The following is a 7,205-nucleotide window of genomic DNA, read 5'->3' on the forward strand; positions in this document are numbered from 1 at the left end:
TGGTGGCAGGCGCCTGTAATCTCAGCTGCTCAGGAGGCTGAGGCAGGAGAATTGCTTGAATTTGGGAGGCGGAGGTTGCAGTGAGCCCAGATTGCGCCACTGCACTCCAGCCTGGGCGACAACAGCGAGACTCCTCAAAAAAAAAAAAAAAAAAAAAGAAAAAAGAAAAAAAAAGTCCGCAGTCCTTGGAGAGTGCATTTTCCTTAAGTGTGGATGGAAATAAGTCACCTGTTTTCTCTCCTACTAAATTGATGCCTGGCCACCTTTCACAGAAAGACCCGCTTGAAGGCCCTGGCCGTTAGGGCCAGGGCTGTGTCAACCCTGAACTTGTTTAAGTAGCTCTTAGCTTTTCCTTTCTCTACATTTTTCGTGATGCTTAGGTGGAGAGTGGTCCGGTGTCTATGCTTAGAAGGAAAAATTATTGGCAGTCCCAGAGAGAGAGTCTATTCTTCCTTGTAAGAATAGTTATGTATTCAGGCAGTAGACAAATTGGTAGAAATAGAAATTCATGGCCGGGCGCGGTGGCTCAAGCCTGTAATCCCAGCACTTTGGGAGGCCGAGACGGGCGGATCATGAGGTCAGGAGATCGAGACCATCCTGGCTAACACGGTGAAACCCCGTCTCTACTAAAAAATACAAAAAACTAGCCGGGCGAAGTGGCGGGTGCCTGTAGTCCCAGCTACTCGGGAGGCTGAGGCAGGAGAATGGCGTGAACCCGAGAGGAGGAGCTTGCAGTGAGCTGAGATCCGGCCACTGCACTCCAGCCTGGGAGACAGAGCAAGACTCCGTCTCAAAAAAAAAAAAAAAAAAAAAAAGAAATAGAAATTCACTTGGCCGGGCGCGGTGGCTCACGCCTGTAATCCCAGCACTTTGGAAGGCCGAGGCGGGCGGATCACAAGGTCAGGAGATCGAGACTATGGTGAAACCCCGTCTCTACTAAAAATAGAAAAAATTAGCCGGGCGCAGTGGCGGGCACCTGTAGTCCCAGCTACTCTGGAGGCTGAGGCAGGAGAATGGCGTGAACCCGGGAGGCGGAGCTTGCAGTGAGCCGAGATTGCGCCACTGCACTCCAGCTTGGGCGACAGAGCAAGACTCCGTCTCAAAAAAAAAAAAAAGAAATTCACTTAAAATTTTAACAGAATTGGCCGGGCGCGGTGGCTCAAGCCTGTAATCCCAGCACTTTGGGAGGCGAGGCGGGCGGATCACGAGGTCAGGAGATCGAGACCATCCTGGCTAACACGATGAAACCCCGTCTCTACTAAAAAATACAAAAAACTAGCCGGGCGAGGTGGCGGGCGCCTGTAGTCCCAGCTACTCGGGAGGCTGAGGCAGGAGAATGGCGTAAACCTGGGAGGCGGAGCTTGCAGTGAGCTAAGATCTGGCCACTGCACTCCAGCCTGGGCGACAGAGGAGCAAGACTCCGTCTCAAAAAAAAAAAAAAAGATTTTAACAATTTAATTACACAAATAATACACAAGTGTAATCATTAAAAAATTCATTCTACAGCCGGGCGCGGTGACTCACGCCTGTAATCCCAGCACTTTGGGAGGCCGAGGCGGGCGGATCAGGAGGTCAGGCGATGGAGACCATCCTGGCTAACATGGTGAAACCCCGTCTCTACTAAAAATACAAAAAAGTTAGCCGGGCCTGGTGGCGGGCGCCTGTAGTCCCAGCTACTCAGGAAGCTGAGGCAGGAGAATGGCATGAACCCAGGAGGTGGAGCTTGCAGTGAGCCAAGATCTCGCCACTGCACTCCAGCCTGGGCGAAAGAGCCAGACTATGTCTCAAAAAAAAAAAAAAAAAAAAAATTCATTCTACATAAAGGTAAATTTCCTTGACACCAACCCAAACCCCCACTCTTTCTTGTGGAGGTACCTGCTATTGTTGGTGCGATGTATAAGCTTCCAGGTCTTTCCCTCTTTTACACATATATATGTCTCTAGAAACTTGTAGCTTTTATCTTTTCATAATATACACTTTTTGTTTTTTGCAACCAGCACCTTGCTTGCATTTTATCTTTTTTAAAACCATAAAATGTTATACAGTTACATTGTTTGCCATTTTTTTAAACTAATAATAAAGTGTGGAGCATTTTCCATGTCACTGTGATTCACTTCCTCATTTACTGCTGTAGAACATTCCATAGCATGGGGTTTGTTCTGCCATAATGATGGACATATAAGTTGTCAATTCAATTCCACAGGGAAAGATTTTGTTTCTCAGTAATTGACTCCACTTTTGACCAACTATCCAAGTAGATTCTTTCCATCCATTTCTTTTTTTTTTTTTTTCCGACAGAGTCTGTGTCACCCAGGGTGGAGTGCAGTGGTGCAGTCTTGGCTCACTGCAATCTCCACCTCCCGGGTTCAAGCGATTCTTCTGGCTCAGTCTTCCAAGTAGCTGGAACTACAGGCACACACCACCATGCCTGGCTAATTTTTGTATTTTTAGTCGAGACACGGTTTCACCATGTTGGCCAGGCTGGTCTCTAACTCCTGACCTCAGGTGACCTGCCTGCCTAGGCCTCTCAAAGTGCTGGGATTACAGCGCGAGCCACCACACCCAGCCTTTTCATTCATTTCAAACAGAGAGCATGCGTTTTAACACTTATTGGGCCACTCTGATATGCAAGCACTGGGCTAGGTGCTGCTAATCCAGAGATGGGTATGAGCTTGTCCTTACCTTCAAAGAAGTCATAATGTGTTGGGAAACAAACATGTTCATCGTTTCATGCGCTTATTAAAAACCTATTTGGGGGGCCGGGCACAGTGGTTCATGCTTGTAATCCTAGCACTTTGGGACGCTGAGGCAGGCAGATTGCCTGAGCTTAGGAGTTCAAGACCAGCCTGGGCAACATGGTGAAACCCCATCTCTACTAAAATACAAAAAAATTAGCCGGACGTGGTGGGGCATGCCTGTAATCCCAGCTACTCGGGAGGCTGAGGCAGGAGAACTGCTTGAACCTGGGAGGCAAAGGCTGCAGTGAGCCGAGATTGTACCACTGTACTCCAGGCTGGGCGACAGAGTGAGACCTTGTCTAAAAAAAAAAAAAAAAAAAAAAAAAAAAAAAAAAAAAAAAAGAACAGTTCTCAAATGGGTATCTGTCCCCCTGGGTAGTGAAGCAGGTTCAAGTGCTCTGAGGAGTCAGCTGTTTTGTTCTGGGACCAGAGGGGAGAATAGCATTTCACAAGAACAAGCTGAAGAACAATGGGAAATTTTTAGTGTAGAACACCTGATTTAGATTGACCTAGGCAGGTGAACTCATTAGTTCTTTTCCAGAATAACTTGTTAACATGTGAGGACTATATCTCTTCCCCTATACTGCAGAAACCCAAGAGAAGAAAGTTGCTCTCTTGCAGAACACGTGCCAAACTGACAGAGGTGTAAAACAGACACATTGGTAAGGGTATATGTGCACATAAACCATGCAAATTACATGATGGGCTGAGGGCAGTGTTGATCAGAGAGAACATCCTACATCAGAAGAATTTTAAAAAATTAATTGTTGGCCAGGGGTGGCTCCCACCTGTATTCCCAGCACTTTGGGAGGCTGAGGCGGGTGGATCATGAGGTCAGGAAATTGAGACCATCCTGGCTAACACAGTGAAACCCTGTCTCTGCTAAAAATACAAAAAATTAGCCAGGCGTAGTGGCACGTGCCTGTAGTCCCAGCTATTCAGGAGGCTGAGCCAGGAGAATTGCTTGAACCCGGGAGGTGGAGGTTGCGGTGAGCCAAGATCGCGCCACTGCACTCCAGTCTAGGGTCTGAGCCAGACTCCATCTCAAAAAAAAAAATTAGCCTGGCGTGGTGGCACACACCTGTAATCCTAGCTACTGGGGAGGCTGAGGCAGGAAAATTGCTTGAACCCGAGAGGTGGAAGTTGTATTGCGCCAAGATCGTGCCACCGCACTCCAGCCTGGGTAACACAGTGAGACTCTGTCGGAAAAAAAAGTAAACATATGTTCACCCAGAGGCTGTTGGTAATAGCTTTATAACAGCCCCGGGCTGAAAACTATCCAAATGCTCATCCACAATTGGATAGATAAATGAATCACAGATTCATACAGTGGAATTCTATATAGCAATAGGAATGAGTGGACTATTATTACATAGGACAACTTAAATGAATTCCACAAACATAATACTGAGTGAAAGAAGCCCAAATATTACTGTATGATTTAACTTACATCAAGTTTAAAAGCTAGCAAAACTAAGCTACAGGGATAGAAGTCAGGATGCTGCTATCCTTTAGATACAAGGTCTTGCTCTGTTGCCCAAGCTGGAGGGTTTAGAAGAGGACATAAGGCAAGCTTCTGGGGGTGCTAGATATGTTCCCCCTTTTTTTGAGACAGAGTCTCACTCTGTCACCCAGGCTTGTGTGCAGTGGCACAATCGCAGCTCACTGCAACCTCTGCCTCTAGGGTTCAAGCCATTCTCTAGCCTCAGCCTCCCAAGTAGCTGGGATTGTGGGCATGCAACACTACGCCCAGCTAATTTTTGTATTTTTAGTAGAGACAGGGTTTCACCTTGTTGCCCAGACTGGTCTCAAACTCCTGACCTCAGGTGATCTGCCTGCTTCGGCCTCCCAAAATACTGGGATTACATGCATGAGTCACGGTGCCTGGCCGCTAGCTGTGTTCTCATTGCTGGTTACTATGGGAGTGTCCAGTTCGTTTCTGGAATTTCAGTGGGCCGTATTATAGAACTTTTTTGTATGTTGTTACTTCAATAAAACATTTTAAAATTATTTTGTCTGTCATACAAATGACTCTAGGGTTTGTTGTTGTTGTTGTTTTGAGACAGGGTCCTCACTCTCTTGCCTAGGCTGGAGTGCAGTGGTGTATCACAGCTCACTGCAGCCTCCATCTCCTGGGCTTAAGCAATTCTCCCTCCTCAGCCTCTCAAGTAGCTGGGACTACAGGTGTATATCACCACATCTGGCTACTTATTTATTTATTTATTTTTAGTAGAGATGAGGTCTGCCTGTGTTGCCCAGGCTGGTCTTGAACTCCAGGCCTCAAGTAATCCTCCCACCTTGGCCCCCCAAAGTGCTGGATTATAGGCATGAGCCACCTTGACTGGCCTCAAGAGACGCTAGGTTTGACTTTGCTGTAACCCTAGGCAGGAGAGAGCCCATTTTCAGCAGGAGAGGAACCAAGATAAGTTTTTTCCTACTTCTATAACAATATTTTTAGAATTAACGAAAGAAATACACGGCTAGGGCTGGGCACGGTGGCTCACACCTGTAATCCCAGCACTTTGGGAGGCCCAGGCGCGTGGACCATTTGTGGTCAGGAGTTTGAGACCAGCCTGGCCAACATGGTGAAACCTGGTCTCTACTAAAAATACAAAAATTAACTGGGTGGTAGTGGCGTGCGCCTGTAATCCCAGATACTTGGGAGGCTGAGGCAAGAGAATCACTTGAACCTAGGAGGTGGAGGTTGGGGTGAGCCAAGATCGCACCACTGCACTCCAGCCTGGGCGACAGAGTGAGACCCTGTCCCCGCCGGGTCCCCACTCCAAAAAAAAGAAAGAAATATGTGGCCAGGCATGGTGGCTCACACTTGTAATCCTAGCACTTTGGGAGGCTGAGGCGTGTGGATTGCTTGAGCCCAGCAATTCGTGACTAGCCTGGGCAACATGGCGAAACACTGTCTCTACTAAAAATACAACAACAACAACAACAAAATTAACTGGGCCTGGTGGCGTGAGCCTGTAGTCCCAGCTGCTGGGGAGGCTGAGGTGGGAGAATCACCTGAGCCTAGGAAGTGGAGACTGTGGTGACCTGTGATTGTGCCACTGCACTCTAGCCTGGGTGACAGAGTAAGACCTTGTCTCAAAAAACAAAACAAAACAAAAGAGAATGAAAGAAATATGTGATTATTGACGAAAACTGGAAAAACATTAAAACAACAACAGGCCGGGTATGGTGGCTTATGCCTGTAATCCTAGCACTTTGTTGGCAGAGGCGGGCAAATCACTTGAGGCCAGGAGTTTGAGAGCAACCTGAGAAACATGTCAAAAACACGTCTCGGCCGGGCGCGGTGGCTCAAGCCTGTAATCCCAGCACTTTGGGAGGCCGAGACGGGCGGATCACGAGGTCAGGAGATCGAAACCATCCTGGCTAACACGGTGAAACCCCGTCTCTATTAAGAAATACAAAAAACTAGCCGGGCGAGGTGGCGGGCGCCTGTAGTCCCAGCTACTCTGGAGGCTGAGGCCGGAGAATGGCGTGAACCCGGGAGGCGGAGCTTGCAGTGAGCTGAGATCCGGCCACTGCACTCCAGCCTGGGCGACAGAGCGAGACTCCGTCTCAAAAAAAAAATTAAAAAAAAAAAAAAAAACAAAAAAAAACACGTCTCTACAAAAAATGCAAAAACTAGCTGGGCATGATGGCGTGCGCCTGTAGTCTCAGCTACTTGGGTGACTGAGGCAAAAGAATCACTTGAATCTGGGAGATGAGATGGAGGTTGCAGTGAGTTGAGATAGTGCCACTGCACTCCAGCCTGGGCGACGGAGGGAGACTCCATCTCAAAAAAATAGAAGATAGTTTCTTTCTTTTTTTTTTTTTTTTTTGAGACGGAGTCTTGCTCTGTCCCCCAGGCTGGAGTGCAGTGGCTCGATCTCGGCTCACTGCAAGCTCCCCCTCCCGGGTTCATGCCATTCTCCTGCCTCAGCTTCCTGAGTAGCTGGGACTACAGGTGCCCACCACCACGCCCGGCTAATTTTTTTTTGTATTTTTAGTAGAGACCGGGTTTCACCTTGTTAGCCATGATGGTCTTGATCTCCTGACCTCGTGATCCACCCACCTCGGCCTCCCAAAGTGCTGGGATTCCAGGGGTGAGCCACCGCGCCTGGCCAAAAAAAGAAGATAGTTTCTACCTGGAGAGCCAGATGAGAAAAACAGAAAATTAAAGTTTTCTGAAGCAGCTACTTGGGAGGCTGAGGCAGGAGAATCACTTGAGCCCAGGAGGTGGAGGTTGCAGTGAGCTGAGATCGCGCCACTGCACTCAAGCCTGGTGACTGGCGACAGAGCGAGACTCCATCTCAAAAAAAAAAAAAAATATATATATATATATATATATATATGTATATTAAAGTTTGCATTTGGGACAAGAAGTTTTCTTGTTTTGTTCCAGTGGATATAACTGTTTTATATCATGGGCAGCAGTTTGCTAAAGGGAAAAGAGAGAATACTGCAAGA

Source organism: Macaca nemestrina, chromosome 12 (assembly GCF_043159975.1).
Source record: "Macaca nemestrina isolate mMacNem1 chromosome 12, mMacNem.hap1, whole genome shotgun sequence".
Classification (NCBI taxonomy): Eukaryota; Metazoa; Chordata; class Mammalia; order Primates; family Cercopithecidae; genus Macaca; species Macaca nemestrina.